The sequence below is a fragment of the Ranitomeya imitator genome, chromosome 9 (assembly GCF_032444005.1).
Source record: "Ranitomeya imitator isolate aRanImi1 chromosome 9, aRanImi1.pri, whole genome shotgun sequence".
NCBI lineage: Eukaryota > Metazoa > Chordata > Amphibia > Anura > Dendrobatidae > Ranitomeya > Ranitomeya imitator.
Window position 1 is genome coordinate 65,844,740 of NC_091290.1, and position 14,994 is coordinate 65,859,733.

General features: G+C 47.1%; 1 protein-coding gene across 2 annotated transcripts in view; it reads right to left on the reverse strand.

Moving 5' to 3' along the window:
* Nucleotides 1–14,994, reverse strand: part of SLC5A12 (solute carrier family 5 member 12) — a 173,536-nt gene that overhangs the window by 116,918 nt on the left and 41,624 nt on the right. The gene's annotated exons all lie outside the window — the stretch shown is intronic.

The following is a 14,994-nucleotide window of genomic DNA, read 5'->3' on the forward strand; positions in this document are numbered from 1 at the left end:
TGAAATACAACTCCGACACCACCCGAAACCTCACAACCTTCGAAACCCAATGTGCCAGAGTATCCAAACCACCGAAAATGTTATCCACCCTTTACCAAACACTTCTGACAGAAGACCATTGCTTAAAAAGAGCATATATAACAAGCTGGGAAAAAGACTTGGGATATACCTTTAATGAATACCAGGTCCAACATATCTACAAAAATTCACATGGCCCTACGTGCTGTGTGAAAACACAGGAAAACTCCTTTAAAATAGTATCCAGGTGGTACACTTCACAAACCCAAATACGAATATGGAAACCTGACACCTCTACCACATGCTGGAGATGCAAAAAAAGAACAGGTGACTATTTTCACCTATGGTGGTCCTGTCCCACCCTACAACCATTTTAGTCTCTTGTGGAGACGACTATCCTGGATATTGTAGGTAAAAAACCGAAGCTGACGCCAGAATCTGTTCTTTTAAACCTACCCATTTGGCCCAATCTACCTCGTCGCTCCTCTTCCTTAGCCTACAACAACATAGCGGCTGCTAAACTACTGGTGCCAACACTCTGGAAATCAACAAAAATACCCACACTCCCACAATTATTATCCAAAGTTGACCAACTTTACAGAATAGCTGACTTAGCAGCCTCCGTGAATCATACAACCCCAACATTTAAAGAAACATGGCACCCTTGGGTCCTCTATAGGTCTAACATACATCTGATATCCGAAGACTTATCTTAAACAATAACAACTACAGAACAAGGTGCTATCCCCCCCTCCTCATCTTCACCCCCGAACTCTGATCCCCTCTTTTCTACCTTCTTTTCTTCTCTAAATTCTTTCTCTTTTAATAATGTTGTTTTTATCCTTTGACGGCCAGTATTATAAGACTGTTCATAATTAATGGTCGATTGCAGGAATACCTTTCTACCTACAAGTATAAAACAGGATTTTTGTATCCTCCAGTTGACAACTACCCATCTCTCATCTATTACAATTGTCTTACCTGCATATAATCTGAGTAATTTCAAAGCTCTATGTTTGTCCTATGAGCGCTCACTCGAAGATTACCTAAAGCCGTTCTATTAATTGTTTTCTTCTTTGTATTTAATACATGTTTGTACATCTGTTCTTTAATGAAAATCAATAAAAAGAACATTGAAAAGAAAAGAGTGAGCACAGACCACTTTCTAAACTTCTGACAATATATCTCTGCTTCATCCTGACCCTGACATAGAGCCAGCAAGATTTTCTCTGCCTGATCCACTGAATTAGGTTCGTCATAAAGCAATCCGAGCGCCAGGAAAAACGCATCTATATCACGCAATGCCTGATCTCCTGGCGCAAGGGAAAATGCCCAGTCTTGAGGGTCGCCACGTAAGAAGGAAATAATGATCCTTACTTGTTGAACAGGATCACCTGAGGAGCGAGGTTTCAAAGCCAGAAACAATTTACAATTATTTTTGAAATTCAAGAAATTAGATCTATCACCAAAAAATAAATCAGGAATTGGAATCCTAGGCTCTGACATCGGATTCTGAACCACAAAATCTTGAATGTTTTGTACCCTTGTAGTGAGATTATCCATCCAAGAGGACAGACCTTGAATGTCCATGTCTACACCCGTGTTCTGAACCACCCAGAGGTAAAGGGGAAAAGTGAGACAGAACACGCTGCAAAGAAAAAAAAAATGGTCTCAGAGCTTCACTTATCCCTCTATTGAGATGCATCAATACTTTTTGGCCAGCTGTACTGTTATGATCCGGTGGTTAGGACAAATAATGGACGAGCTCTGGGACGTGGGAACTCTGCTGACCGCAATCCCTAAACCTGTCAAAACACACTAGAAATAGCCGTGGATTGCGCCTAACGCTCCCTATGCAACTCGGCACAGCCTAAGAAACTAGCTAGCCCTGAAGATAGAAAAATAAAGCCTACCTTGCCTCAGAGAAATTCCCCAAAGGAAAAGGCAGCCCCCCACATATAATGACTGTGAGTAAAGATGAAAATACAAACACAGAGATGAAATAGATTTAGCAAAGTGAGGCCCGACTTACTGAACAGACCGAGGATAGTAAAGGATACTTTGCGGTCAGCACAAAAACCTACAAAAGACCACGCAGAGAGTGCAGGGAAAAATACCTTCCGCACCGACTCACGGTGCGGGAGGCGCCCCTCTGCGTCCCAGAGCTTCCAGCAAGCAAGGTAATATTGACAAAAGCAAGCTGGACAGAAAAAAATAGCAAACAAGCAAAATAGCACAGAGGAACTTAGCTTCTGCTGGAGCAACAGGAACTCAGAACGATCCAGGAGCGAACTAGAGCCATAGTACAACATTGACAGCTGGCATGGGGCAAAGATCCAAGTGGAGTTAAATAGAGCAGCCCACTAACGAATTAGCCTCGTCACCTGTGGAAGGAAACTCAGAAACACCCACAGGCACCAGAGAAAGTCCATGGACAGAACCAGCCGAAGTACCATTCATGACCACAGGAGGGAGCCCGACAACAGAATTCACAACACAATGGTCATGATGGTCTACGATTGTCAATTGTTTTTAACAATGGTAATGCTCAATATTAGGGTTGAGCGAAACGGATCGGACAAATTAAAAAATCGTCGACTTTCGGCAAAGTCGGGTTTCATAAAACCCGACCCGATCCTAGTGTGGGATCGGCCATGAGGTCGGCAATCTTCGCGCCAAAGTCGCGTTTCGTATGACGCTTTCAGCGCCTTTTTCAGCCAATGAAGGAGGACGCAGAGTGTGGGCAGTGTGATGACATAGGTCTCGGTCCCCACCATCTTAGAAAAGGGCATGACAGTGATTGGCTTGCTCTCTGCGGCGTCACAGGGGCTATAAAGGGGCGTGCACGTCGACTGCCATCTTACTTCTGCCAATGCTAGCATAGGGAGAGGTTGCTGCAGCTTCATCAGAAGAAGGGATATAGTTAGGGAGGGAAGATTAAGCCCCGAAACTGCTTGTGCTGTAGCGATTTCCACTGTCCAACACCACCATTTGTTTGCAGGGACAGCGGAGGATATATTTTTGTGCATCAGCTCTGTAGCTTATTAAGCTGCCTTATAAGGCTCCCTGATAGCTGCATTGCTGTTTGTACGCTGCTGTGCAAACCAACTGCTTTTTTAAAAGCAAAAATCCTGTTGCTCCTTTCTGCACAGCTATCTTGTTTATTTGTCCACACTTTTGTGTGCAGCAGTCCTTTTTATTGCTGCCATACTTTTCCTGAGATCATTGTAGGGAGATTGAAATTGTACTACAGTCCTTGTATTTTTTGTATATCTTCCAGCCACTTTCTGCCACTTACATTGTGTTGTTTTATACACTGGGCCTGAGTTTTGGTTCGGTCTCCCCCAAAAAAAGTGAGATTCAAATTCTCACAAAGTGGATATACTTCTGTCCTGTTACTTTGTCGTATATCAGCCAGCCACTTTCTGCCACTTAGATTGTGTTGTTATATACACTGGGCCTGAGTTTTGTTTCAGTCTTACCCCAAAAAAATGAGATTCAAATTCTCACAAAGTGGATAAACTTCAGTACTGTTAGTTTGTCGTATATCAGCCAGCCACTTTCTGCTGCTTAGATTGTGTTGTTATATACACTGGGCCTGAGTTTTGGTTCAGTCTCCCCCCAATAAAGTGAGATTCAAATTCTCACAAAGTGGATATACTTCAGTCCTGTTACTTTGTCGTATATCAGCCAGCCACTTTCTGCCACTTACATTGTGTTGTTTGATGCACAGGGCCTGAGTTTTGGTTCAGTCTCCCAAAAAAAAGGGAGATTTAAATTCTCAACAAGTTTATATACACCTACTACCTTGTTTTACAGTATCATATAGTGGTTGTTATTTTGGTTAGATTTTCCAAAAAATGAGGAAGTCTCGTGGAAGAGGCCGTGGGCGGTGGTTGCCAGCTGGTACTGATGGTGGTGGTGGTGGTGCATCTAGTGGTAGTGGCAAAAGCACAATAGCACCTAAGGCTGGAGGTGTTGAGCCAGCGTCATTGTCTGTCTACACAAGGCCTCGAAGGCTCCCTTATCTGGGAGTAGGAAAACAGCTTTTAAAGCCGGAGCAGCAGGAAAAAGTTTTGGCTTTCCTTGCTGACTCAGCCTCTAGCTCTTTCGCCTCCTCTTCAGAAAGTTTGAAATATAAAAGCAGCAAGTTGTCAGTGGATGCTCCCGGTCAGGAACAAGACATTTCCTTGTGTCCTTCACCCCAACCAAAATTGAAGGATGCTTCAGGTGACACTACTGGTTATTCCATGGAGCTCTTTACACATACCGTGCCTGGGTTAAAAAGGGAAATTGTTAACTGCCCATTACAAGATGAATCGGACATGGAGTGCACTGATGCACAGCCACAGCTAGATTATTATGCTGTTCCATTGACTCAGATCACTAAATTGCCCTCGCAGTGTACTGAGCCAGAATCTGACTCTGATGAGACTATGGTGCCCCATCACGAGCGCTATAGCACCTTACACGGTGACACAGAGGAAGGTGCACATGACATTGAAAAGGAGGTGATAGATGACCCAGTTGTTGACGCAGATTTGCAGCCATTGTGGGAAGAGGGTGCCGTTGCCAGTAGCTCAGAAGCGGAGGAGGATGATCCGCAGCAGCCATCTACATCGCAAAAGCTGTCATCTGGCAGGCCCGTATCAGGCCAAAAATGTTTGTCAAAAACGAAAACAGTTGTAGGACAGCGTGGCCATCCGGTGAAAGTAGCACAGCGTGCAATGCCTGAAAAGGTATTCCATAGTAGGAAGAGTGTAGTGTGGCAATTTTTTAACCAAGATCCGAATGATCAGTTAAAAGTTATCTGTAAGAAATGCTCAAAGACCTTTAGCAGAGGGAAGAATCTTCAAAATTTAGATAAAACGTGCATGCTTAGACATTTAGCCAGCATGCACTTGCAAGCCTGGACTAACTACCAAATGTCCCTTACCGTTGGTGCACCTGCTCAGAATGAAGGTAGTCAGCAACGCTACATTGCTTCCCTCACTGTAAGCCCACCGGTTAGGACACCACCAGCAGCAAATGTGGAGGTATCGTCGCAAGGCCAAAGCAGTCAGGGAATCACAAGGTTATTGGTATGAAACACTGTATGTTGGCCAACATCAAGAATACCATCACCTACATTCTCTCAATCCGCCATGTCCACCACCACCACCACCGCTAGTTCCACCATATGCACCTCTCCAGTCCTACTCACCCTACAAGAGACTCTCGTTAGGAAAAGAAAGTACTCATCCTCTCATCCGCGTACACAGGGTTTGAACGCCCACATTGCTAGACTAATCTCGTTAGAGATGATGTCCCACCGGTTGGTTGAAAGCGAAGCTTTCAAAGACCTGATGGCCTACGCAGTACCACGCTATGACTTACCCAGTCGGCACTTTTTTGCGAGAAAAGCCATCCCAGGCCTCTACCAGCATGTCAAAGCCAGCATTGTCCATGCACTGAGGCAATCAGTCAGTAGAAAGGTGCACCTCACAACAGATGCAAGGACCAGTAGGCATGGCCAGGGACGTTACGTGTCCATCACGGCACACTGGGTTAATGTGGTGGATGCAGGGTCCACAGGGGACAGGCATAGTGGGACAGTTCTGCCTAGCCCACGGTCTAGGAAACAGTTGGCAGTAGGCATTCGACACCCCTACTCCTCCAGAAGCGAAAGCTCGTCCACAGAGTGCAGTCGCACAACCACTCCATCCGCAGCTGCCAGTGTTGCACACGAGGAGTCCCATTATCGAACAGCTAGTGGTATGCGTCAGCAGGCTGTGTTACAAATGAAAGTACTGGCCGAGTACTTGCAGCAACAAACTCAGTCATGGCTGAGCAGTGTACATCTTGAGGCAGGCAAGGTAGTCAGTGATAAAAGAATGAATTTTATGGCTGCCATAGCCCTTTCAGAACTTAAGTACATACCTTGCCTGGCTCACACCTTGAACCTGGTGGTGCAGTGCTTCCTCAAAAATTATCCGGAGTTACCAGCCCTGCTCTCGAAGGTGCGAAGACTTTGCTCGCATATCCGCCGGTCGCCCGTACTCTCCAGCCGTATGCTGAACCATCAGCGATCGCTGAATCTTCCCTAGCACCGCCTAATATTCGACATTGCAGCAAGGTGGAACTCCACACTGCACATGGTTCAGAGACTGTGCGAACAGAGGCGTGATGTAATTAATTTGTGGGAGGATACACATACACGGACAGGCAGTAGGATGGCAGACATGGAGTTCTCTGGTGTGCAGTGGTCGAAGCTCCAAGACCTCTGTCATGTCCTTCAGTCTTTTGAGGAATGCACACTGCTGGTAAGTGCAGACGATGCCATCACAAGCATGAGCATCCCACTAATGCATCTGCTGATGCAAAGTTTGACGCACATTAAGGAGCTGGCATCTGCAGCCGAGGAGGAGGGAAGTCTTGATGATAGTCAGCCATTGTCTGCTCAGGGAACTCTCCTTGACGAGGTGGCGGATGAAGAGGAGGAGGAGGATGATGGGGATGAATATTTATGGGAGGAGGATGCTTCTCAGAGGGCAATAGAAACTGGTGGCGTTGCAAGGTCAGGTATAGGGTTTTTGCGGGACCTGTTATGATCCGGTGACCTAGGAGCTGCATGAGAACTTTCACTGGAGAAAGTGGCCACTGTACTGACCGCAATCCTGAACTTAACACCGCAACTAGAAGTAGCCGTGGAGTGTACCTAACACACCTAGACACCTCGTCACAGCCGGAGAACTAAATACCCCTAAAGATGGAAATAGGAATACTATCTTGCCTCAGAGAAAATCCCCAAAGGAAAGATAGCCCCCCACAAATATTGGCGGTGAGTCGGAGAGGAAAAAACATACACAGGCAGAAAAACAGGATTAGCACAGGAGGCCACTCTAGCTAGATAGAACAGGATAGGACAGAGTTCTGTGCGGTCAGTATAAAAACCCTTCAAAACATCCACAGCAGAATATACAAAAACTTCCTACATCTTTACTAAAAGATGTAGGAGCGTAAATCTGCAACTCCAGTGAATCCTACAATCAGAGCAGGAATAAAACTGAAACAAGCACACTGGCAGTGTGCCACAGAAACAAATACTAAACACTTATCTTTGCTGAAATAGGCAGCGAGCAGGAGAAGCCAGAAAGTGAACCAACACTTCACAAGGAACATTGACTACTGGCAAGGGCTGAAGGATCCTGCCCACTTAAATATCCCAGTCAGAATTGAAATCATCCGATACACCTGGCCAGGTCTGTGACTCAGAGACAGCTGCATTCCCACCTACAACCACTGGAGGGAACCCAAGAGCAGAATTCACAACAGTACCCCCCCTTGAGGAGGGGTCACCGAACCCTCACCAGGGCCCCCAGGATGATCAGGACCAGCCAGATGAAAGGCACAGACCAAATCAGCAGCATGGACATCAGAGGCAAAAACCCAAGAATTATCCTCCTGGCCATAACCCTTCCATTTGACCAGGTACTGGAGCTTCCGCCTCGAAAAATGGGAATCCAAAATCTTCTCAACAACATATTCCAACTCCCCATCAACCAACACAGGGGCCGGAGGATCAACAGTGGGAACAACGGGCTCCACATATTTCCGCAACAAAGATCTATGGAAGACATTATGGATAGCAAAAGAGGCCGGAAGCGCCAGTCGAAAAGACACCGGATTAATAATCTCAGAAATCCTATAAGGACCAATAAACCAAGGCTTAAACTTAGGAGAAGAAACCTTCATAGGAACATGACGGGAAGACAACCAGACCAGATCCCCAACCCGAAACCGGGAACCAACACACCGACGACGATTAGCAAAACGTTGAGCCTCCTCTTGAGACAACACCAACTTGTCCACCACATGAGCCCAAATCTGCTGCAACCTGTCCACCACAGAATCCACACCAGGACAGTCAGAAGGCTCAACCTGCCCAGAAGAAAAACGAGGATGAAAACGAAAATTACAAAAGAAAGGCGAAACCAAGGTAGCAGAACTAGCCCGATTATTAAGGGCAAACTCGGCCAATGGCAAGAAGGCCATCCAATCATCCTGATCAGCAGACACAAAGCATCTCAAATAAGTCTCCAAGGTCTGATTAGTTCGCTTGGTCTGGCCATTTGTCTGAGGATGAAACGCAGAAGTAAAAGACAAATCAATGCCCAGCCTAGCACAAAAGGCCCGCCAAAACCTAGAAACAAACTGGGAACCTCTGTTGGACACAATATTCTCCGGAATACCATGCAAACGAACCACATGCTGAAAGAAAAACGGAACCAAATCTGAAGAGGAAGGCAATTTAGGTAAGGGCGCCAAATAAACCATCTTAGAGAAACGGTCACAAACAACCCAGATAACAGACATCTTCTGGGAGACCGGAAGATCAGAAATAAAATCCATCGAAATATGCGTCCAGGGCCTCTAAGGGACTGGCAATGGCAAAAGCAACCCACTAGCACGGGAACAACAAGGCTTGGCCCGTGCACAAGTCCCACAGGACTGCACAAAAGAATGCACATCACGTGACAATGAAGGCCACCAAAAGGACCTACCAACCAAATCTCTGGTACCAAAAATGCCAGGATGACCGGCCAACACGGAACAGTGAACCTCAGAAATCACTCTACTAGTCCATCTGTCAGGAACAAACAATTTCTCCACAGGACAGCGGTCAGGTTTGTCAGCCTGAAATTCCTGAAGAACCCATCGTAAATCAGGGGAAATGGCAGAAAGGACCACCCCCTCTTTCAGAATACCGACCGGCTCTAAGACCTCAGGAGAATCAGGCAAAAAACTCCTAGAGAGGGCATCAGCCTTAATATTCTTAGAACCCGGAAGGTACGAGACCACGAAATCAAAACGGGAAAAAAACAAGGACCATCGAGCCTGTCTAGGATTCAGCCATTTAGCAGACTCGAGGTAAATCAAATTCTTATGATCGGTCAAGACCACAATACGGTGCTTAGCTCCCTCAAGCCAATGTCGCCACTCCTCAAACGCCCACTTCATAGCCAACAACTCCCGATTGCCGACATCATAATTGCGTTCAGCAGGCGAATACTTACGGGAAAAGAAGGCACACGGTTTAATTAAGGAACCAACAGGATCCCTCTGAGACAAAACGGCCCCTGCCCCAATGTCAGAAGCATCAACCTCAACCTGAAACGGAAGAGAAACATCTGGTTGGCGCAACACTGGAGCAGAAGTAAATCAACGTTTAAACTCCTGAAAGGCAGAGACAGCCGCAGAGGACCAATTCGCCACATCAGCGCCTTTCTTCGTCAAATCTGTCAAGGGTTTAACCACGCTGGAAAAATTAGCAATGAAACGGCGATAAAAATTTGCAAAACCCAAAAATTTCTGAAGGCTCTTCACAGATGTGGGCTGAATCCAATCATGAATGGCCTGGACCTTAACCGGATCCATCTCTATAGACGAAGGAGGAAAAATGAAGCCCAAAAAAGAGACTTTCTGCACCTCAAAGAGACACTTAGACCCTTTCACAAACAGGGAATTGTCACGAAGGATCTGAAATACCATCCTGACCTGTTGCACATGAGACTCCCAATCATCGGAAAAAATCAAAATATCGTCCAAATATACAATCAAGAATTTATCAAGATAAGTCCGGAAGATATCATGCATGAAGGACTGAAAAACAGATGGAGCATTAGACAGTCCGAATGGCATCACAAGGTATTCAAAATGGCCTTCGGGCGTATTAAACGCAGTTTTCCATTCATCACCCTGCTTAATACGAACAAGATTATATGCCCCCCGAAGGTCAATCTTCGTAAACCAACTAGCTCCCTTAATCTTAGCAAACAAATTAGAAAGCAAAGGTAAAGGGTATTGAAACTTTACCGTGATTTTATTCAAGCGGCGATAATCTATACAGGGTCTCAAGGAACCATCATTTTTAGCAACAAAAAAGAACCTCGCTCCCAACGGTGAAGAAGATGGCTGAATATGCCCTTTCTCCAAAGACTCCTTAATATAGCTCCGCATGGCGGTATGTTCAGGCACAGATAGATTAAAAAGTCGACCCTTAGGAAACTTACAGCCTGGAATCAAGTCAATAGCACAATCGCAGTCCCTGTGCGGTGGAAGGAAACTGGACTTGGGCTCATCGAATACATCCTGAAAATCAGACAAAAACTCTGGAATTTCAGAAGGTGAAAAAGAAGAGATTGACATCAAAGGAACATCATTATGAACCCCTGACAACCCCAACTAGTCACAGACATGGACTTCCAGTCCAACACAGGATTATGTACCTGCAACCATGGAAAACCCAGCACGATAGCATCATGCAAGTTATGCAACACCAGGAATCGACAATCTTCCTGATGGGCTGGCGCCATGCGCATGGTCACCTGTGTCCAAAACTGGGGCTTATTTTTAGCCAAGAGTGTAGCATCAATGCCTCTTAAAGGAATAGGGTTCATCAAAGGCTGCAAGGGAAAACCACAACGCTTGGCAAACTCAAAATCCATTAAATTCAAGGCGGCGCCTGAATCCACAAACGCCATGACAGAAAATGATGACAATGAGCAGATCAAGGACACAGATAACAGAAATTTAGGTTGTACAGTACTGATGGTAATTGAACTGGCGATCCTCTTTGTCCACTTAGGGCAGACAGAAATGACATGAGAAGCGTCGCCACAATAATAACACAACCTATTTTGACGTCTGAAACCTTGTCGTTCCGTTCTAGACAGAATTCTATCATATTGCATAGGCTCAGAAATTTGCTCTGAGGATAACGCCACAGCGCACACAGTTCTGCGCTCCCGCAGGCTTCGGTCAATCTGAATGACCAGAGACATAGAATCACTCAGACCGGAAGGCGTGGGAAACCCCACCATAACATCTTTAACGGATTCAGAAAGCCCCCTTCTGAAAATTGCCGCCAAAGCATCATTAGTCCATTTAGTCAACACAGACCATTTTCTGAATTTCTGACAATACAATTCTGCCGCCTCTTGACCCTGAGACAGGGCCAACAAGGTTTTCTCAGCTTGATCCACAGAATTAGGTTCATCATATAATAGTCCTAAAGCCTGAAAAAAAGGAGTCAATATTAAGCAAAGCCTGATTCCCAGATTCCAGGGAAAACGCCCAATCCTGCGGGTCGCCACGCAGCAGGGAGATTACGATTTTTACCTGCTGAATGGAATCACCAGAGGATCGAGGTCTCAGGTCAAAAAACAGTTTACAGTTGTTTTTAAAACTCAAAAATTTAGACCTGTCACCAGAAAACAAATCAGGAATAGGAATCTTCGGTTCTAAAGCAGGAGTTTGAACAATATAATCAGAAATACCTTGCACCCTAGCAGCAAGCTGGTCTACACGAGAAACTAATTCCTGAACATTCATGCTTGTACCAGGCTCCTCAGGCACCCAGAGATAAAGAGGGAGGAGAAGACAAAACAGACTGGAGAAAAAAAGATGGCTCAAGAGCTTCCTTCCCTTCTTCTGAGATGCATTTAACTCATTTTTGGCCAGTAGTACTGTTATGATCCGGTGACCTAGGAGCTGCATGAGAACTTTCACTGGAGAAAGTGGCCACTGTACTGACCGCAATCCTGAACTTAACAACGCAACTAGAAGTAACCGTGGAGTGTACCTAACACACCTAGACACCTCGTCACAGCCGGAGAACTAAATACCCCTAAAGATGGAAATAGGAATACTATCTTGCCTCAGAGAAAATCCCCAAAGGAAAGACAGCCCCCCACAAATATTGGTGGTGAGTCGGAGAGGAAAAAACATACACAGGCAGAAAAACAGGATTAGCACAGGAGGCCACTCTAGCTAGATAGAACAGGATAGGACAGAGTTCTGTGCGGTCAGTATAAAAACCCTTCAAAATATCCACAGCAGAATATACAAAAACTTCCTATATCTTTACTAAAAGATGTAGGAGCGTAAATCTGCAACTCCAGTGAATCCTACAATCAGAGCAGGAATAGAACTGAAACAAGCACACTGGCAGTGTGCCACAGAAACAAAAACCAAACACTTATCTTTGCTGAAATAGGCAGCGAGCAGGAGAAGCCAGAAAGTGAACCAACACTTCACAAGGAACATTGACTACTGGCAAGGGCTAAAGGATCCTGCCCATTTAAATATCCCAGTCAGAATTGTAATCATCCATTACACCTGGCCAGGTGTTAGGGCTAGCGGAACGCGCCAAATATTAAGACAGATAGAGTATGGTGCGTTCGCAGCCCGGGGTCCACCGTGCAGAGATGGAACCTGCTGCCAAGTAACGACGGACTATATGGCGGTACTCATAAGTATACACACGTGGGTTAAACTTCACCCAATGTGAAGGAAGCGATCCTGTTGCGTCACAGGACCGCGGTACCGCACATAGAGCGCGAGCAAGTAGTCAGCGAACTCAACCCCAACTAGGATTGAAGTCCGATTAGACCCTTGCTGGCATAACACCGCAACTGGGTGTGTAAGGAAATTAAATAATGATTTTAAGGCACAAGAGTGCATGCGGTGCCGCACTGACGAACGCCACTAACCACCCAGGCTTGGGTAAGGAAAGCACGGAGGAAGTGCACGGCGCCGTACTGGCGGTCACAGCAACTGGACGCTGTAATGTGTGATTCGTGCTGTAGGCTAAGTCGGGCGCTAGATAGCAACCATACACCTTCCGCGAACAGACATTCAATAGGGTAGGGGTATCCAAGGACGACTTGCACTCACAACATACACACATTAACAATTGTACTCTAGCGCATGGCCGTGCGGTCATGCGCAGTTTATATAGTTGCAGCACAGGAAGTGGCCACAGAAACTTTGCCCTTCCAAGACCTGCCAAGAGGACCAATGGAATGTGCTGCAGAGCCTGAGCACATGACCCTCGATCTCCAACGGGAGATCTTGCCCTGGGCATGCTCAGTGTGTGCAGACAAGGACTTAGTCCCAGAGAAGTCCGCTCGCTGCTGACCAGCACTGACTTTAATGGCAGAAGCTGAAGAAGCAGCAGTAACTCTCTGTACAGCGTGAGACTGAGCAAGACGCTGGGACCGACGTCCCTGCTGAGCAGACTCCACTGCGGCTGGATAAGAATGGGAGACCGCAGCGGAGATGGCTCGAGATTCCCCGTGTGCAGAAGCGGGAACTCGAGACCTAACATTACCCCCCCTGCTAGGGCCCCCCCCTCCTTGGGCCTCGCTACGCTCGAAGGCAGCAATGAGCTGTGGGGCCCGAATGTTTTCAGCAGGCTCCATGACCTGTCCTCTGGGCCATAACCCTTCCAATCCACCAGATAAAACTTTTTGCCGCGTACCACCTTGCACCCCAAAATAGCGTTCACCTCGTAATCGTCCGTAGACGAACCCGATGTCCTGGCAGATGACTCGGAAAACCGGGACATGTATACGGGTTTCAAGAGGGACACATGAAAGGTGTCGGTGATACCCAAGCGTGGAGGAAGAGCCAAACGGTAGACCACAGGATTAACCTGTTCGAGAACCTTGAAGGGACCCAAGTAGCGAGGAGCAAACTTAGTGGACTCAACTCGCAGCCTGATGTTACGGGCGGAGAGCCACACCAAGTCGCCAGGAGCAAAGGTCGGAGCGGGACGCCGATGAACATCGGCGGAGGACCTCATTCTCTCCTTGGAGACCCGAATGGCATCCTGCGTGCGATCCCAAATGTCCCGTGCCTCCACAGCCCAGTCTGCCACCCTGGAGTTAGCAGAAGACACAGGCATGGGCACAGGAACACGTGGATGCTGGCCGTAATTTAGGAGGAATGGAGTCTGACCGGTAGAGTCGGCTACGGCATTGTTAAGTGCAAACTCTGCCCATGGTAGCAAGGATGCCCAGTCATCCTGCCTGGCAGAAACAAAATGTCGCAGATATGTGACCAAGGTCTGGTTGGCCCTCTCTACCAACCCATTCATCTCGGGATGATATGCCGAAGAGAGATTCAACTCAATACTGAGTAGACGACAAAGCTCTCTCCAGAATCGAGACGCAAACTGGGGACCCCGGTCACTAACAATTTTGTCTGGCATACCGTGTAGGCGAAAGATATGCTTGACGAACAAGACAGCCAATGCCCGTGCAGAAGGTAGCCGTGGATGAGGCACCAAGTGCACCATTTTGGAAAAATGGTCGGTGATCACCCAGATAATGGTGCAGTTACGAGACTTGGGTAAGCCCACCACAAAGTCCATTTCGACCATCTCCCAGGGCCTGTCCGCCACCGGCAGAGGATAAAGCAAACCAGCTGGCCGTTTCCGAGGAGTCTTGTTCTTGGCGCAAGAGACCCACGCCCGAACATACTCTGCGACATCACGAGCCATATGCGGCCACCAGTACGTCCTCGCCAGTAACTCAGATGTCCTTTTGGTACCAAAATGTCCACCCACCCTGGACGAGTGTGCCCAAGAGAGAACCTCCGGTCGCAAATTGGATGGAACAAAAGTCTTGCCCTGGGGCACAGACTCTAGCGAAACCGGGGCCACAGTTTTTAAGCTCTCGGTGGGGACAATAAGCCGAGGCTCCTCCTCCTCCTCCGCAGATGACACAACGGAGCGAGAGAGAGCGTTGGCCCGAATGTTCTTCTCCCCAGAAAGAAAATGGAGGGTGAAATGAAACCGGGAGAAGAATAAGGACCATCTGGCCTGGCGCCAGTCGCCAGTAACTCAGATGTCCTTTTGGTACCAAAATGTCCACCCACCCTGGACGAGTGTGCCCAAGAGAGAACCTCCGGTCGCAAATTGGATGGAACAAAAGTCTTGCCCGGGGGCACAGACTCTAGCGAAACCGGGGCCACAGTTTTTAAGCTCTCGGTGGGGACAATAAGCCGAGGCTCCTCGTCCTCCTCCGCAGATGACACAACGGAGCGAGAGAGAGCGTCGGCCCGAATGTTCTTCTCCCCAGAAAGAAAATGGAGGGTGAAATGAAACCGGGAGAAGAATAAGGACCATCTGGCCTGGCGAGAATTCAACCG